Below are 20,266 nucleotides of genomic sequence, written 5' to 3'. Positions count from 1 at the left end.
TTGCCTCAAAGTCCCACTCCCTTAATCTGCTATCTCCTAGAACACAGGATTTGGTTCCAATTTACTTCCTGGTGCCCCTTTAATATTTGAACCATATATTTTATATTTTTCCTTTCTAAACTTGCTACAAAATGCTACACTTGTTCAAAATGCTCTTCATGAGACTAACCAAAGAACAAAGTCTATGACGGTAGTTTCTGATACTTTGTTTGTCAATGCAACTAATCTGAGGCCCTTCACTTTAGCTTCAGGAAGACTCTTCAAGGGCAAAAAAATAGCCACCTTCTTCTCCAAAATAACACAAAAATAGTCTCTAGGCCACATATTGAAATTCTCCATTGAAACCTCTTGGGCCAGCTACAATTTAAATCACTCTCAGTAACAAAGTCTTCCATATTCCTACAAGGATAGTCCATTAAGCTCCATTTATAGCGTTCCACTGCTTTTCAAATCCAAAGTTCCCAAATCTACATTCTTCCAAACAAAAGCAAAGTCAGGCCTATCACAGCAATACCCCAGTCGCTGGTAGGAACTTCTGTCTTCATTTGAAGGCTGCTAGCAGAATGCTGACTTCCAGGCTGTTAGGGTGAGGGTCTTAAGACCACACCCACAGTGACACACCTACTCCAAAAAGGCCTCACCTCCTAATAGTGCCACTCCCTGGGTCAAGCATATACAAACTATCACACTTACTTAGATGGTAATTTGTATTTCTCCTCCACTTGATTTCTTATCTTCTACAAACAAAACCAGACTGTTACTTTACTCCAAGAAAAACAGTGCATAAGGCGTCTAGGTCACAAGGTGCAGAATTTACACAGCACTACACCTACCGAGTTTCACTGGATAAAACAAGGCATGAGGCCTTCTAAGACTCAGGAGCTGGGATCAGACTTTGGCTCTACTGATGGTCTGTGGACACCTAATAAAAGAGAACACATCCTGAAAGAGGAGGGACTGCAGACATTTTGGAGTTCACTCACAAAAGCAATGTGTTGATAGTGTCTTTATGAATTAGAACTCAGTTAGATGAAGCCTCTTAAAATTCAGATAAGCTGATTAATGAAATATGTGCTATGCTGACTAGTATTATGTCTACTTCACAAAAGCTGGAGTCATTTTGGAAGAGATTAAGAAAATACTCCCACCAGACTGGCCTGGGGGCTAGCCTGAGGCATGTTCACTTGATTGATAATTGATATAGGAAGGCACACGTGCTGTGGGCCTTGCTGTTCCTAAGCATGTAGTCCCAGGTTAAAAAAAAAAAACTGAAGTATGGACACTATGCCCCTCCTTAGAAGTGGGAACAAAACACCCATGGAAGGAGTTACAGAGACAAAGTTTGGAGCTGAGATGAAAGGATGGACCATGTAGAGACTGCCATATCCAGGGATCCACCCCATAATCAGCATCCAAACGCTGACACCATTGCATACACTAGCAAGATTTTATCGAAAGGACCCAGATGTAGCTGTCTCTTGTGAGACTATGCTGGGGCCTAGCAAACACAGAAGTGGATGCTCACAGTCAGCTAATGGATGGATCACAGGGCTCCCAATGGAGGAGCTAGAGAAAGTACCCAAGGAGCTAAAGGGATCTGCAACCCTATAGGTGGAACAACATTATGAACTAACCAGTACCCCGGAGCTCTTGACTCTAGCTGCATATGTATCAAAAGATGGCCTAGTCGGCCATCACTGGAAATAGAGGCCCATTGGACACGCAAAATTTATATGCCCCAGTACAGGGGAACGCCAGGGCCAAAAAGGGGGAGTGGGTGGGTAGGGGAGTGGGGGTGGGTGGGTATGGGGGACTTTTGGTATAGCATTGGAAATGTAAATGAGCTAAATACCTAATAAAAAATTAAAAAAAACACAAACAAACAAAAACAAAACAAAACAAAGAAACAAACAAAAACAAAAAACAAAACAGGCTAAGCAGGCCATGAGGAACAAGCCAGTAAGCAGTGCTCCTCTGTGGTCTCAGCTTCAGTTCCTGCCTCCAGGTTCCTGCAGTGCTTGAGTTCCTGCTGTACTTGAGTTGCTGCCCTCCTTGAGTACCCAGACTGTTACACGTTAAGTGTTGGATAAAACAAACCCTTTTCTCCTTACCAGGGTGTTCTTGCCTGTGGTGTTTTATCACAGCATTAAATCTTTAACTAGAGATGGGCTTTATGAATATACTCTAAAATTATATCCAGATAAGCCACTTGAAGTCAACAATCCAGAAGCCCACTCTGAAGTACTTATGGAAACCAAATGGTGCCTTTCTAAGCTACTGTGTTCTTTTGCAATTTTTATATAGTACTTTGAATGGGAATGGCCCATAGGATCTTGGTCCACTGTTGGTGGAACTGTGGCCTTGTTGGAGGAGGTGTATCACTAGAGAGGCTTTATGGTTTAATGCTCCCCAGTTAATGCATATATATATATATACATATATAGATATAGATAGATAGATATAGATATATAATATATCATTCATACAGAAATACTAAAAATTTGAATATGTGGTAAATTGTACAATACTCCTCACCATCCACTATACAATAAAGTTAGTTTTATTTTGGGTCATCTATGTGATTTAATTGGATCCATGGGGTACTGGAATGGAACAAAGGATCAAAACTTGTCTATGAAGAATGAAGAGGGACTCACTATGCTTTAATCTTCAGACACTACAACTACCATGCACAATGCAAAGCTATATTTTTAAAAGTGGGAAGATGCGTAGAATAAATCTAAAGTAAACCAGCTAAGAATTAGCCAGCCTTTGAATATTCATTAATCAAGTAGACGTGACCATAGACCAATAGCTCTCCACCTTCCTAATGATACAATCCTTTAATACTGTTCCTCATGTTGTGGTCTCTCGCAGCCCTAAAATTGTTTTGTTGTTATTTTGTAACTGTAATTTTGCTACTGTTATGAACCTTAATGTAAGTATTTGATATGCAGAATATCAGATACATAATCCCCAAAGAGGTCACAACCCACAGATTGAGAACCCCTGCACGACACCATTTAAGTTTTCAACCCACCCTTCAGATTTTCCAATATAGGGGTACTAAAATGAGGTATCAAACCTGCTTATTACATTCTATCACAAATGACAACTTACTTACTTCTTTAAAGCACATACTATTCCTCACAATATTGGTTGAACTAACAATGGTTCAATTCTGGCATACAGAGAAATGAAGGCCAAATTTGCCTTGCCTTTAAACACAAAATGCCTCTACACACCAAAGAGCTACACATTAACAGAAATCTATGAATATTTTGAACAACAAAAAAAGAGCATTTAATAATTTTGTTAAGATCAAGCTCTAAGCAACAGTCCATAGATTGAGCAAGAGACATAATAAGTGTAGGTAGCACCTGACAGATGCTAATATCTAAAATATATAAAGATAGACAGCAACAAACCAAATAAACCAATAAAAAACGAAGTACAGAGCTAAACAGAATTCTCAACAGAGGAATCACAGATGAGCTAGAAACACTTGAAGATAAGTTCAACATCCTTAGTCACCAGGAAAATGCAAATCAAAATGACCCTGAGATTCCACCTTACACCAATCAGAATGGATAAGACAAAGAGGTCAACTGACAGCATATGCTGGTGAGGATGTGGAGCAAGGGGAACACTCCTCCATTGCTGGTGGGAGTGCAAAATTTGGACAACCACTTTGGAAATCAATTTGGCAGTTTCTCAGAAAACTGAGGATAACTCTACCTCAAGACCCAGCTATACCATTCTGGGCATATACCCAAAAGATACTCACTATACCACAGGGGCACCTGTTCAACTATGTTAATAGCAGCTTTATTCATAATAGAAACTGGGAACCCAGATGTCCTTCAACTGAACGACATTTCTGAAATGTGGTTCATTTACACAATGGAATACTATTCAGCTATTAAAAACAAGGACATCATGAATTTTGCAGGCAAATGAATGGAACTTGAGAATATCATACTAAGTGAGGTAACACAGAGCCAGAAAAACGTGTAATGGTATGTACTCACTCATTAGTGGAGAGTAGCCATAAAGTGCAGGATAACTATGTTACAATCAACAGACCCCAAAATTCTGGGTAATAAGGAGGGCCCAAGGGAGGATGCATAAATCTTATTCAGAAGGGGAAACTCATAGTCATTTGAGGTGGATGAAGAGAGGGAATTGGGGAGGAGAGGAAGTAAGGAGGGCGACAGGGATGGCAATCAGATGTGGGGTTAAGGGGGTGAGAATGAAAATGGGAGCATCTCTGGTTACTAGAGGCCTGGGATGGAAGAGTATGCCGGGAGTCTATGGGGGTGACCCTAGCTTAGATTCCTACCTGAAGGAGATATAGAGTCTGAAATGTCTACCTACTATAGCCAGGCAGAATTTGCAGAGGAAGCAGGCGACAACAATCTATCCACAAAACCTTCAGTCCCAAATTTGCCATTCCTACAAGATGTGCAGGGATAAAGATGAAGCTGAGACTGAGGAAACAAGCAACCAATGAATACCCTAACTTGAGACCCATTCCATGTGAGCGAGCTAACCACTGACACTATTAAGGACACTCCTCTATGCATGCAGACAGGAACCTAGCACAACTGTCTCCTGAATGGCTTCATCCAGCAGTGGATGGAGGCAGATGCAGAGATCCACAGCCAAACATTGGGTAGAGCCCAGGAAGTCTTGTGAAAGAGTGCAGAAGAGAAGAAGTGAGCATGTCAAAGGGGTCAAGGAAACCACAAGAAGCCACAGAGTCAACTAACCTGGGACCATGAAGAATCACAGAGTCTGGGCCACCAACCAGATAACATACAGGAGCTGGACCGAGGCCTCCTACACATTTGTAGCAAATGTGCAGCTTGGTGTTCATGTGGAACCCCTAACAAGTAGAATAGGGGCTGCCTCAGTCTCTGTTCCCTATCATTGGATCCCCTTCCCTCCTACCTAGACTGTCTGGATGGACCTCAGTAGGAGAGAATGTGCCTAGACCTGCTTGGACTAGATACCTCAGGGTGGAGTTGAACCCAGGGTGAGGAGTTCCCCCTCTTTGAGGAGAAGGGGGGGAAGGAGTAGCGGGGGAGGTATTATAAAAGTAAGATCAGGAAGAGAGAAGGGAGAGAGCCTGTGTTTGGGATATAAAGTGAATTTTAAAAAGAGAAGATGTAGGTAAATCTTGAGATAACAGTCTAAGGACAAATTCATAAAAATCATAAGTCAAGATGGAGATTGTGACATTGAGGTATTACTTCAAGGAGTCACTTGGGAGGAATTAGGGAAAGAATCTATGGAATGCTTGTTCATTCCTGGGCAGTGTCTTCTTCACATTTGCACCATTATTTCATAGGTACTCTGAATTTTATAGATGCTCAGACATAAAAGAGATGAATAAAACCAGAGACAGCAGTAGTAACAGCAGCAGAGCAAGGCAAAAAAAAAAAAAAAAAAAAAAAAAAAAAAAAAAAAGATTAAAACCAAGCAACGTCATGTGAAATCCTTGGTCTGGAATTGAGAAAAATTAGAGGTTTAATCTTTCTCTGAGATCATTTACATTGGAGCTTAGTAAGTCACTTTACCATAAACGCCTGCCCTCCATTTCCATCTCTTCCCAAAGGGGAATCTCTGAAGAGCAACACTTGTTAAAGTTAAAAGCAGGACCAAATGCAGGGTATTGATTTCTAAAAACAGCTTTGGCTGTTAATACTCACCATACCATTGCACTTACAAGATTGGAAAATCTGAAATGGAACTTACCAGAATTCTTTTCATTAATTTCCCTCATAGTGCCAACTCTTAGATTAATTAGAAACCGGGTTTTCCCTGGCGTCTGCTTGGAGTCTAAATGATGATTCAATAGCCCTACCATAAGAGAACTGATGTCAAAAATAAATTTCTCTGGATACATACATTTTTGTACAAAGATACTCAAAAATAGATGTTCTCAATGTCTTTCTTCCTTCCTTCCTTCCTTCCTTCCTTCCTTCCTTCCTTCCTTCCTTTCTTTCTTTCTTTCTTTCTTTCTTTCTTTTTAGTTTTTCAAGACAGGGTTTCTCTGTATATCCCTGGCTGTCCTGGAACTCATTCTGTAGACCAGGCTGGCCTTGAACTCAGAAATCTGCTTGCCTCTATCTCCCAAGTGCTGGAAGTAAAGGTGTATGCCACCACACCTGGCTCTCAATGTCATTTTATAGCTATTAAACTGACCACAAATATCTTGTTTCAGATCATGGACTCATTTCTTACTAATTGTATATTATTGGTCAACCCACTAAACTGAATCAGTTTCTCAGTCTTTCCAGTGGGTTATATTATCTATTTTATAGTATTGTTAAAAAAGTTAAATTATTTCTCGTGTGTCTGCTGCTTAAATCATGCTTGTAATAAAGGAAGTATTGTATAAAAGTGGTAACTAATTACAACTGTCTCTATGTGCGCTACAATGTCTTCTTTCTCATGGAAACCTATAAAAACCAAGTCAAAACCTTCAATTCCTCTATCTCTGGATGGCATCACCATCCATATCCTCACTTATGTTGATGTTATCAAGCATTAACTACAATGCAGTAAGGCATGTGATTCATACAGAAGTAAAGAAAAACACAGAAACAAAACCCCAAACAAGCAAAACACCAACTAACCAACCAACCAACCAACCACCTCCATGACCACCAATACCATCACTACCACCACCACCACCACCACCACCACCACCACCACCAAAATATTTAGTAATAACATAATCCCAGTCAAAACAGCAAAGTATTTGGGTTGCTTAAGGGTTGCTCCAAGGCTGCTCTAGATTTCTGTTTTCAAATACTTACATGCCAAAACCAATGTGTATTCTATACTGAAACACTCTAAAATTTCACCAAAATATTACTCTATGCTCATTTGTAAATTACCTGGGTCCCATATTAAATTACCTAGTTCCTCTGTGGCAAAACAACAAAGGTGCTCATATGCTGGTGAGTTAGAAGCCACCTTAGATGGGCAAAAGATTCACCCCAGAGTCAAAAACAATTACTGCTGAAGAGAACTGTTTCTTGGAGGGTTTTTTTGGTGGGGAGCCATTACCTGTGCTTGAGTGGATGCCTGCATCTCTGATGGCTGCTTCTTGTTCATATGGTTTTCTCATTCTCAGGCTAATGCTACAGCGAAAGAGCACACAGGTAGGCCCCTCATTAATGCTCAGATTCATGGAGTATTCGCGGCTGCTCTTATAGTCGTGGTTGAACAAATACACTGCTCTATATATTATTAGTAGAGGTATATACTCTCTCTATAAACTCTGAGAGTTCCTCCTGGAGGTACTAACTTTACTTTTTTTATAACCCTACTAAGTTCAATACCTTTTCTTTGATGTACCATAATAGATGTCGATTCTAAATTTACTTTATGCTGAGTTCTTACTACTTAATTTTTTTCTCCATACCAAATTCTTTACACAGTAACTTCTTATATGTTCTAAATGTCACATACTTAAGAGTATCATTTTTTTTCATGGTTTTCAAAGTCTGTGGCTTTTTCACTGAGCTAATACTGCTACCCATTGCTATTACTGGTTGTGTGTGCAGTGCAGAGCCACTTTCATCCCACTTGAAAAGAGAGATAACCCTTTATTCTAGCTAATAATATGGAACAGAATAGAAAACATGGGATTAAAGAGAGAAGAAAGCCAATGTGAGCATGCCTAATGGTTAAGTGAAATTTGTCTCCCAAGACTAAATAAATTATAGTGGATTGAGATCTGATCACATTTTAGATTAACTTTATACCAATGAGGATAAAAGCCTCCAATCCAGCTATCTCTATGCATGCACTTAGAGAATACTTTCTCTATAGATGTTGCCATGACTGCCTGTGAACTCCATGTTGTACAGATGTCAATTGAAGTGAAAGTCTCCATCAATATTCAATCTGACTGACTCATGCAAATGGGATCTAGGACACTGAAATGATTAATCACTGGGTTTTAAGGAAGAGCTGCTTTTGTGTGTCAACTCGACACAGGCTGAAGTTATCACAGAAAAAGGAGCTTCATTTGGGGAAGTGTCTCCATAAGATCTAGCTGTGGGGCATTTTCTCAGTTGGTGATCAAGGGGAGAGGGCCCATTATGAGTGGTGCCATCCCTGGGCTATTAGTCTTGGGTTCTATAAGAGAGCAACCTGAATAAGCCAGAGGAAGCAAGCAAGTGAGTGACATCCCTCCATGGTCTCTGCATCAGCTCCTGCTTCCTGACCTGCTTGAGTTCCAGTACTGACTTCCTTTGGTGATGAACAGCAATGTGGAAGTGTAAGCTGAATAAACCCTTTCCTCCACAACTTGCTTCTTGATCATGATGTTTGTGGAGGATTAGAAACCCTGACTAAGACATCACAATTGAGATACATGCTATCTCATATAGGAAACTATCAAGTGATGCAGCTCGCTGTGGAATTAAAGCTAAAAAGAGATGACAACAACAACAACAAAACAGATAAAGATGTATTCCCCCAAATACCCTTCTATTTCTTTAGAAAGTCAATCTGGGCCACTGGTCTCACCAATGGCCTTCTAAGCTAGGGCTGATTATAGAGACTGGTATGGGCAGGTAGGTTGAATGTTAGGAAAAGGTTTTGACATTGGCTGTGGTCTAATGACGTGGATGTATGAAACTGCAGAAATGGGTGTAGACATGTTCAGGAGTTTGAATATGGTCCTGTCTTGTAGTTAAGTATCTCATTCTATAGACTTCTATATAGTGTCAAATTCTAGTGACATTCAAGTTGATTTCCATGGACTGATTTAATGTGTTTACTCTTGCCCACACATTGTATTGACTCTGCTGTGTAGAAACAGATTATGAGAATTCATCCTGTCATCCTTCATGCTCAGTATTTTGGAGGAAAAAATTAATCTCAGCATCTGCATTTGTGCCCTTTCTGCATGTTTTGGATTGTCAAGTGAATCTGTAGAGTCTTCTCTATTATGACAGGAGGACACATTTCCACTTCCACTTTCTATAGTATGCTAGCTCTTCAATATTGATGTTTGTAACTTGTGGGAGTAGATATAATAACAAACCAGTGATAAATTTCTTCTTGTGGTAATCTTTCTATAAGTCACACATACAGAACTGAATTCCAGATATGTTGCATATCTATGGCCTGCATGCATATATGCATATATAAAGCACACATACGCATATGTATGATATCACACATTTGCAACTTTACATGCACCATATACAAACACATTCCCTTTTTAAAAAGCCTCTATAAACAAACATGTTTGTCTCTAGCTTGCACAAAAATCTCAGAAAGTGCTAAACTTCATATTTTAACTCATTTTTATAACTGTGTTAATTCCTTTAACATATTCATATATTGCTTAATTGTCCCATGTTCTAGTGAACAAACCAAAATGTTGCATGTACTTTTGTAAGCTTTCAGTATGTGTAATAAAATTACAAATTGTGACACTTCTATAAAGGGGGGTAATTAATTTGAGGAAAATGACATGACAATATAATTAAATGTAGAATAGTTGGGAAAATATTTATATTCCTCTTACACCTGCCTAGTAAGAAACTAACATGAGAACCTGTCAGGCAGATGGTTGTTGTAAAACAAACAAATAAACAAACAAAACTTTATTTTAGAAAAGAAATCTCTTCTAAAAATTTTTAATCTTCAATTAATTTTTCTACCAACTGTCATGCATTCTTCATGTAGGGGTCTCTTGGTTAACAATGAATGGATCTTAGTTTTAAAGAAATTAGTTGAGTGTCTTAGGTGCTCAAGAGCTCATTGCCCCAAAATGTAACATATCCCATTTTAGTAATATGTCAAAATTAGTATACTAGTATACTATCCCGCAGGCTGGTTCCTTATCACTTCTGTCCAGTCATTCTGGAAGAACGGCAGGAAAGGAATCCTCTCCTTCAGCGATACTCCTCATGGGACCGTTCCAGTTCCTCTTCGTTTTGCCTGCCTCGGAATCAACAGTGTCTCTTGTTTTGATTGCAGCTACCTATCCTATCCTCCTCAGACATCCCACTGGAGACAGAAATCCCAGAACCATCACAGAGCCCTAGAAGAGCTTTTCTTTCTGTGATCTGGACACTTCTCTTACCCTTGGGTGATAGTTTGCTGATAAGGAACCACAATGCCGTACGTTCATCTCTCCCAAAGTGCGTGACATTCATACCCGCCCAGCACAATAACAAATGACTGAAACCCCCAAACTTAAGATATGGAGCAGAAAATCCAAGAGATGGAAAACATCTTAAGCTAATAGTGAGACTACCTAAGGGAAAACTGTTTAATACTCTCATTGCTCATGCACAAATTATAAATGTTATTCATTTGGCTATAAGTTTGGTGGAGATTCCCATCATAGAGTTTGGCACATAGCAGCTATATTGTAAAATCTTACTACAAAAACATTTTTGAAATAGAGAAAGGCTCTTTATTTGTATCAGAGGTTTGTTTGAATCTACTCCTAAAAATCAACAGATAAAAATCATGAGATCACATCCTTAATATGCAGTCACATCAGGACCATTGAGAACATCCGGTGCTTGAGGACTCAAGTAACACAGTAATAATCTCTAGGGAATTTTTAATCAAGTATAAAATTTAAATTCCCTTATATTTTGATTAAATTAGAATCGCATTTCCTTTAAGATACTTCACTCATTTGCCCTCTGGCTACATTTTTAATGCTAACTGTGAGAAAAAAAAATCCCGAAGTTTTGCTTGTTCACATCCTTTTATCTTCCAGAAACAAGTTCTGGGTGTCTGCTTATTGACATTTTTATTTTGCCTCTTCAAAATCCACAGTCCATTTGAGCTTTTTTGGTATCATCAAAGCGGTATATCTTCCTCTGGAAACTTGTTGACATGATCATTACTTTGTGTGATATGTAAATCTAAGCTAACAGAAATACAATGAGGAGGAACAGAGGTACTGGTCTGCCTAAGAGGAGAGCAGACCAATAGGAAAATGTCTTGTACTCAGGCTCACCAGGGATGGCACTATATGGTTTGCCTTTACTCAGTCTCCATAACTCATGAGAGAAGCCTGAATAGTTCTATATTTTACAGGTGCAAAAGCAAGGTAAAATGAACCTATTAACTTATTTTAGGTGCACAAATAACAGTGGGAGGCAATCTCCTAGTATCTGCAATGGGAGAGGCTATGTTTTCTTTTTATCATAGATAAAGAATATATATATATATGTATATATATATATCTTTTTGTTACTATAGAGATAGAATCCCTCTTTGTAGAACAGTCATAGAATTTGCTCTGCAGCCCAAGCTATACTTCAAGTTTTTACATTATACAGCCACAATTTGGCTGTATCCTCCTGCCTCTGGATTCCAAGAGTGTGCCACTATATCCAGTTGTGGTCCTTAATAAGGCTACTTTGATATCTGCTGAGATCCTTCCCAGCATTCTCAGAACTGATCTTGTTCTATTGATAAATACAGTTTTAGTCACTAAACCCAGAAGGAAACCTCCATATGAGGGAGCCCTTCCTAGACCTTCTAATGGAGAGCCATAGTGTTTAGCAGTTTAACAGTGTTTAGCAGTCATGAGTTGCAATGCTTGTCCCTATGCCACCTGAGTCTTTTTTTTTTTTTTTGAAAGTCTTCAATTAGACCCTTTCATCTGCTAAATGTCATTTTTTATAGTAACAAGAACAACAATCATAGTGTTTAAAATGGCCCTAGTTACTTTTTCTAGGTACTTTACAATAGGTAAAGTACTTCTGGTTTCAAAGAGACTAAAGGCATAGTGAGAATTTGCCTCACTATTTGTTCTTGATCAACCACCCTGACACTGTCATGAAATAATGAAACTAACCGATGTTATGAAATAAACAGACCTAACAGATACCTATAGAGCCTTTCACCCAAACGCAAAAGAATATACCTTCTTCTCAGCACCTCATGAACAATTCTCTAAAATTCACCATACAATCAGTCACAAAGCTAGCCTCAACAGATACAAACAACAAGAAGGTTGAAAGAACCCCTTGCATATTATCAGATCACCATGGATTAAAGCGGACTTCAGCAGCAACAGAAGCAAGGGAAAGCCCACTTACTCAAGGAAACAACTGAACAAGTCTCTACTCAATGAACACTTGGTCAGGGAAGAAATAAAAGAAGAAATTAAAAACTTTCTAGAATTCAATGAAAATGAAGGCACAACATAACCAAACTTATGGGACACAATGAAAGCAGTGCTAATGGGATGTTCTTAGGAGGAAGTGCCTTCATAAAGAAATTGGAAATATTTCATACAAGCAGCTTAACAACACACCTGAAAGCTCTAAATCACAAAGAAGCAAAAACACACCTAAGAGCAGTAGGCAGTAGGAAATATTCAAACGCCAGGCTGAAATAAATCAATTAGAAAGAAGAAAACAATACAAAGATTCAACACAACCAAGAGCTGATTCTTTGACAAAATCAACAAAATAGACAAGCAATTAGCCAAATTAACTAAAAGGCAGAGAGACAGTATCCAGATTAACACAATCAGAAATTAAAATGGAGACATAACAGAAATTAAGGAAACTCAAAAAAATCATTGGGTCTTACTTCAAAAGCTGTAAATCTAAATAAAATGGACAGTTTTCTAAAAAGATACCATTTACCAAAATTAAATCAAGATTAGGTAAACTATCCAAACAGTCCTATAACACTTAAGAAAATAGAAACAGTCATTAAAATCTCCACCAACAACAACAAAAGAAAGCCAAGAGACAAATGGTTTTAGCACTGATTTCTACCAGTATTTCAAAGAAGAGCTAATACCAATACTCCTCAAACTATTCAACAAAATAGAAACAGAAGAAATAGTGCCAAACTCGTCAAATTCATTCTATGAGGCCAGAGTCACCGTGATACCTAAACCACAAAAAGACTCAATAAAGAAAGAGAACTTCAGACCAAAACATTTTGAACATCAATGCAAAAATACTCAATAAAATATTCGCAAACTGAGTCCAAGAACACATCAAAAAATTCACTATGATCAATAAGCTTTACCCCAAGGAAGCAAAGATGACTTTTATTACACAAAAGTCCATCAAGGTAATCCACCATAAAAATAAACTGAAAGGAAAAAAATCATATGATCATCTCATTAGATGCTAAAAAAGCCTTTGACAAATTCTAATACCCCGTCATGTAAAATCTTGACAAGATCAGGGATACAAGGCTCATACCTAAACATAGCAAAAGCAAGCCAGTCAGCCAACATCACATTAAATGGAGAGAAACTTGCAGAAGTTATACTAAAATCAGTGGCAAGAAAAGGCTGCCAACTCTCTATCTAATCAATATAGTACTTGAAGTTCTACCTAGAGCCGTAAGACAACAAAAGGAAATCAAAGGGATTCAAATTGGAAAGGATGAAGTCATATATCACTATTTATGGATGATAATAGTATACATAAGCACCTCCAAAATTCTACCAGAGAACTCCTACAGCTGATAAACACCTTCAGCAAAGTGTCAGGATACAAAATTAGCTCAAATAAATCAATTGTTGTTTGTGCTCTAGACTACTCAGTTCCTGACAAGCACCAATTCCTGACACTATTAATGATTCTCTGTTATGCTTGCAGACAGGATCCTAGGATAACTCTCCTCTGAGAAGCTCCACCCAGAAGTCAAGGAAAACAAATCCAGAAACCCACAGCCAAACATTAGGCAGAGCTTCTGCAATCTTGTGGAAGAGTTTAGGAGAAGGATTGGAAGGACCCAAAGGCGATAATGACTCCATAAGAAGACCAACAGAGTCAACTAACCTGGACCTTTGGGGGCTCCCAGAGACTGAACCACTAACCAAAGAACAAGTATGGGCTGGATCTAGATGCCCTGCACATATGGAGCACATGTGCAGCTTGCTCTTCATGTGGGTGACCCTATAACTGGAGCAGAGGCTGTCCCTGAGTCTGTTGGTTGTCTGTGTAATCTATTCCCCTAACTGAGCTACCTTATCTGGCCTCAGTGGGAGAGGATGCACCTAACCTTACAGAGACTTGATACACCAGAGTTGGGGGATACCCAGCGAGCTTCCATCCTTTCAGAGGAGAAGGGGAAGAGAAATTTGAAGGACCATAGGAGGGGGAACTGGGAGGGGGCAGCAACTAGCAAGTAAAAATGAATAAATAAATACATGGAAAAATTTATTAAGTACAATTGAGTTAAAGAAAGAATGAGGAATTACAAAGATAATTCAGTTGGTAAGTATGTATCATGTAAACATGAAGACCTAAGTTCAATCTCTGTTACCTAGGAGAAAGCCAAGTGAGGTTTTCCTGTGATCCTAGCACTGAGGAGGCAAGATTCATTCCCGGGGCTCACTGGCCTGCCAGTCTAGGCAAATTGTGATCACCCAGTCTCAAAAACAGGGTACTTAGTTCCTAAAGAACAATGCTTGAGATTGACCTCAGGCTGACAAGCACTCATACATAACACACATTTAAATATGCAGGGCACATGGCTCAAGAGAACTCTTAGTGACTCACAAAGACATTATTTCCAGCTATGTGAATCTACTGAGTAGGCCTGTGTCCATGAAAGCCTCCTGGATACATAGAAAGGGACAGGGGCAAGTTAAGACAAAACAATGCAAATTATGTTCCTTAAAAATACCTAGTATATACCTAACAGTGTCATCCTACCCAGATGCCTTTAGCAGTAGGGCCACAGGCTTACTCTCAGTAGGTAGGAAAGTGTGCCTTTCTTTAGGACAGTTGCTTTCTATTTCCTTCTTTGCAAAGAGGTACTTAGTAAAATGTCTGCATCACCAACACTAAAGAACATTCACCACCTATCTGTGTCTTTCTATGTATCCTGTTGTGACAACTACAGACATAGTGCTTCTGTTATAGGTAGACCGTAATGTTGTCAAATTAATTATCACAAATTAAAAGGCATGATCCTGTCATTAGACTTGCTATAAAGAAGCACAAGTAGGCTTTGTTGACTTTTATTAAGTACAGATATAAGAGTTTTCTGTCTGGTTAAAAATATAATCATCAAAGAGACTATTTGATTGGGACACTAGCCAGTTTGTATTTAACTAAGACATTTCCCAAGAAAAGTCTTCACCAAGTGTTCATGCATCACTCCGCTGATTCTTTTTCTTGTTGGTCCTCATTGTCTATGGCACTGGCACCCTCATGTTGGAGCTGACGAAACTTTTGGTACACAGGTTCACTTACTACCCTGTATTTATAGGCAAGCCATGTTTTGGAAAATTTGAGCTTAATCATTGGCAACATCAACCAATAAAACTTGGAAAATGTTTCCCCATCACATCCAGTGTACTAGGTTCATAGATAAACAGAGTTAAAAACCTTATTGGCAAAAATTGAAAGTAATGGGGAGATTATTTATTTTAGAGTCAAGGGAATGGGAGAAAGTCGGTGAATGAATGAGTATATAGACACTGCAGAACTGGACTGACTGAAAAGCCTCAGGTGGACTGAGAAGCTCTGGACAAGAAGTGACTTGAGTGATGACACCTGTGGAAGCTTCTGGTAGGGAGAGCCACACCCCAAATATGCTGCTTCCAGAATGCAAGGGAACTACTCTCCAGATGGACTCTTTCATTTCCAAAGTGTCCTCCATCCCATGCTAAAAGAACCCTAAGCCCTCCATACCATGTGCGTACTGTATCCTCTCCTGAGGAAAGACTGGCTTTTCAACTGTTCTGATTTAAAATCAATCAATCAATTAATCATCAATCAATCTACTTCTGGAGATGCTAGTCTTCTTTCTGTTATTTCCAAGTTACCTCTACCAATCTGAATCTAATAAAGGTGACAAGTGAGTGGCTGAAATTCTGAAGTAGATGAATTTCTTACCAATGAATTATTACAGACCAAAGAAGGTGATATACCTTCTAGGTCCTCATAATATGACTTTTCCACCATACAGATAGAGTTGCCCGTGTCTGAGACAATATCAGTGCTTCTACCATGTCCGCCAGTAGCTGTGCCATCTCCTTATCCATTTGGCATGTGGTACCAGAAAGGGCCAAGTAGGGTGGAGGGAACCAGAAATTGCCTACAGCAAGATAAAGGTCATCTTTAGAAATGGCTGTTACAAGGTTCCTTTGCTTCTTCTTAAAGACAAGGGGCAAGTCTAAGGAATAGTTTGTCAAGTCTTCAAAAGTAGCCACTGGAGCTCAAACTACTTTAATGATGAGCAAAGGAATCAGCTTATAGATGATTCTTAAAAGTTTCTGCTTCTTCCTTGTTTACTTTGACAAAACAAGACAAAACTAATCAAAGGAACCAACAAAAACTCCACCAGGATCATAGTCTTAATAATGAAGTTGGCTTTAAAACTTCTAATCTGAAGAGAAAGCTAAGGTAATTGTAATATGTCATGCAAGAACTTCCAGGGAGTAAAAAACACCCATCAGCATAGGTTGATGTTGAGTTTTGTCTTCAACACCTTCCCTGTCAGGGCTTCCCACTGCTATCTTGACACCCTTCCTTCATGGAAATCAGTGGCTTCACAAGAAAAACACATCTCAGTTAGTTATCACATTTGATTAAACACCTCACCCTGAAGTGTAAATAGCTCATGGCTCCTCCTTTCACAGAGACATTTGCACCCCTTGGCTCTATGGCAGCCCTCTCAAACAGTGGAATTCGAGCTATCAGGAAAAGCCAGATAAGGTGGATATTTTGGGAAGAACGACTTCCCCCAATGGCTGTTTCTCAAACCACATCACTTTGGGACAATTATGACAGTGATTTATTGATGTTAAAAAAAAAAAAAGAAGTGGCTGCACTGTTTTTGAGTATAAAATGTCTGTGTTTATTTAGCTTAGCTTAGCTGATTTCCTGGTATATCTTTAATATACTGACAGAATTCCATAGAAGAATGTTTTTAGTTTTTCCTTCTTTTTCTATATTGCTCATTCTAAATGTCTACCTTTATGGAAGATCTTTTTTTCTTTCTTCTTCTTCTTTTTTTTTTTTACAAGAATCCTGCATTAAAAAACAAACAAACAAAAACCTCCACAGTTCTATAAATTCAAGAAATTAGTAGAAAATGCCAAAACATGAGCCAGGAAGAAGTTAAGATCAACATTTTGAAAACATAACCAAAGTAAAATACACATACATGCAGAGTTCAAAACCCATGTGATTAACTAAGAATCTCACTGACCAAAAGTACTCTGAGTTTGTCCATTTAAAAATCGCAAACTTTTCACACGTAAGCATAACACACACAGGCATGCAACATAAGCACTTCTGGACCTGTAAGTTTAAGCCACTTAAATGTAAAAATAGAAAAGTGCTGTGGTACAGAAAGCTAGTAAGTTCAACAGAACATTTACTTTCTGTGAAGCCTTTCTGTTAGCTCATTTCGATCATGTCATTGATTCATAGTGATCCAAGTTCGTCATCTTGAATACACTACCTGGCCCTCAGCTTTATGAACATAAACCCTGTGTAGATAGCACCAGAAATCCCCCAGGCAGTCGACATCCATTTGTATTCTATTCATTTCCTGAGACAGAACTACAAAGTTGTGCATAGGAAATGCAACATTTGTCCTGCACAAATGTCTTTATCTTTATTTGCCCCATTTTGGGCTATAATTTTTTTTTTAGATTACTCACAGCCAAGGGTCATATTTCCATGATGATAAATTTCATGTTACGCCTGCTGTGAGCTGATGTCAGTGCAAATTGGTGCCAGGACAGCTTCAAAATGCTGGTAAAGAGGAAGTTTCTGTATTTTATTTCTGTATTATATTGTGCTGTTTTCCTGTGAGTAGTGCCAGGGAAGACTTGGAACTGGGGCTCATTTTCTGCCTTGCTCATCTCCTCACAATAGATAAATATCTTCAACTCCCCCAACCCCAACCCCCTACTCCTGTTGGCTAGACTTCAGTCTGATGATCTGTGAGCTGACCATCAACGTTCAAGCTCTGGGTCCTAGCACCCCCTGAATCATAGCTTTCTTCATGCTGGGGAGATCTGGGCTTAGGACATTAATATGGCATCCAGAACTGTACCTGCAGTGAAGGCCATTTCTGATTATAATGAAGCTTCCTGTCTGTTATCAGCCTGTTTGGCATTGGATGTGTGTCCACTCCCAGTGACCACTGGAAGCCCAGTGTTGTAGCTCAAAGATAACATTTTGCCTTGTCTTTATTGCATTTCAGAATGGATTCAAGCTTTCTGTATTGGGTAAGTTCCATTTGGAGTCTGAGGGGAATTCCAAAGCCAGGAATGTTCTGTTTGTGAAGTCATCCCAGTAACGTGTGGAATTTTCATCACTGTGATTTTTTTTCCCCTTGCAAAATCGAAATGTTGAAGAAAATGCAGGAAACTGGCAGTTAGAATCAATTCCCCTCACAACAGCAGCAGGATATCAGTGAGAAAATATGTTCTTCAACTAGTGTAATAATTGTTGGCAATAAAGTCTGGGAAGTGCTCATGGGACACTCCATTTGATCTGGAGAGGCTGCTCTCTCAAAGAGGTCATGTTTCAAGGGCTGGTTCACATGGTGTTTTGAATCCAGAGCCCGAGTTCTGATTAAATGCATGGGATAAACAAAGATTCTAGGTTAAGCCTCACAGCCCCAAATATGTAATGCCTTTTACCTGTAGAAGTTGCATAACAAACAATGAACATATGACAGGGTGAGATACACAACATTCTTTAGTTATAAAGCCTTTTGCAAACATTAAGTTTATTACACAAAAGGGTGAGTCTCATAACTAGATGGATTGGCTCCCTATTGCTCTCCAGTTATACAAACATTGTACTTTCTGTTAGTAAGCACCTCCTTTTTGTCAGACACCATTCTATCCCTCTGGGTGCTGTGATCAAAAGTGACCAGATTTTTCTTTCTTTCTTCTTCTTCTTCTTCTTCTTCTTCTTCTTCTTCTTCTTCTTCTTCTTCTTCTTCTTCTTCTTCTTCTTCTTCTTCTTCTTCTTCTTCTTTCTGAACCATGAGGACAATGGCAGATAAACAGAAAGAAGGAGAAAGAGAAGACAAAATACAACGTGTCACTCCTAACGAGATTTAAAGCCAAGAAAGTATGTCCAAATATGAAGGAAGATATGGTAGGAGTTTTTGACTTTAGCTCTGAGAAAGTGTGCCAGTTTTCCAGGTTTGCTCAGGAACCAAGTGCCAAACAGAGCCCACAGCTAGTGGTAGTACCCTGAGCCATGCCAGCTTTGCTTCAAATCAGTTGAGAAATGACTTGTTCTCTCTTGCATAATAAGCAGGGAGCAGACTCAAAAGTAGTGCAAGATGCAAGGTCTTTTAATTAAGTTCTCCTCACTCACTTAGTGACTGCTGGATTTCAGGGATTCTCCTAGAGACAACCAGCAAGGCAGAGAGTTGGGGTGAGTGCTGTTTGCACATCTATTTCTGGTATGTTCTAATTTATGCACAAATCACGATCTAGGAATGCTTGCAATGTATTATCTCTCAGTTAATATGTAAGCATATGTTTTTATATGTATATTTTATGGTGTCTTGTGTGGTGCAGAAGATTGAAAAAAAATTACTGTGCAATGGAGCCTATATCCAAAGAACAGGATATGTAGCTCAGTGGTTTGTAGCAAAAGTAAGCAACCATGGAGATACCCTTGATCAAAAGCAGAAGCCTGTTAGCTCCTCTGTGGACCCTTTAAACATCACTCCACTTCTCTGGGAAAGAAAAACTGTTTTGCTTGTTGGTTGCTAGAGGTTCTTTATTTTCCTTTTTTTTTTTTTTTTTTTTTTTTTTTTTTTTTTTTTTTTGTCTGTTTGGTTGGTTGTTTTTGTTCTTTGTTTGTTTGTTGTTTGGTTTTTGTTTTAGTTTAAAGAGCAATCCCAGCCAGAGACAAGAGGTCTACTATCCAGACCAGCTTGGGCAAAGTAAGACTCTGTCACAAATAAAAAGTAAGCAACTAAGCAAACAACATTCCCTACCATTTTTTTTGTCACTAAAGGGTGATAAATGGCCCTTCATATCTATGCCAGCTGTGGATTGCAAAACTCATGCCCTAAGTAACCCTCTTTTTGCCCCTCATTGCCTCTGACCAGCTAAGTTATCCAAGTGATATGTACATTCTTCTTAAGGAATTATCTATAAACAGGAAAATGCATGTGTCTGGAACCTAGCTCATAAATATTCAAACTATACATGTAGTTATTGATAGAAACACTGGGTGTATTCAGAATCGGTGCAAGTGGTTTTCAGAGACCGGTGGCTCAGACACACAGT

General features: G+C 38.9%; 1 long non-coding RNA gene across 12 annotated transcripts in view; it reads right to left on the bottom strand.

Moving 5' to 3' along the window:
• Positions 1-18,252, bottom strand: part of Gm14064 — a 59,011-nt gene extending 40,759 nt beyond the window's left edge. For 4 of the 12 annotated variants that reach the window (XR_866773.2, XR_375021.3, XR_375023.3 and 1 more), the window contains exons 1-3: positions 18,058-18,252; positions 17,660-17,753; positions 7,081-7,154 (exon numbers count right to left, since the gene is read on the bottom strand). This is a non-coding gene — a long non-coding RNA (predicted gene 14064). Of the gene's footprint in view, positions 1-7,080; positions 7,155-15,884; positions 16,083-17,659; positions 17,754-18,057 lie in introns of those variants that run through there. The other 8 variants (XR_866774.2, XR_003953913.1, XR_003953910.1 and 5 more) reach the window with 3 other exon arrangements.
• Between the last annotated feature and the right edge of the window lie 2,014 nt (positions 18,253-20,266).

This window comes from Mus musculus, chromosome 2 (assembly GCF_000001635.26).
Source record: "Mus musculus strain C57BL/6J chromosome 2, GRCm38.p6 C57BL/6J".
NCBI lineage: Eukaryota > Metazoa > Chordata > Mammalia > Rodentia > Muridae > Mus > Mus musculus.
Note: the sequence above shows the minus strand (reverse complement) of the source record. Positions and strands in the feature narration are given on the sequence as shown.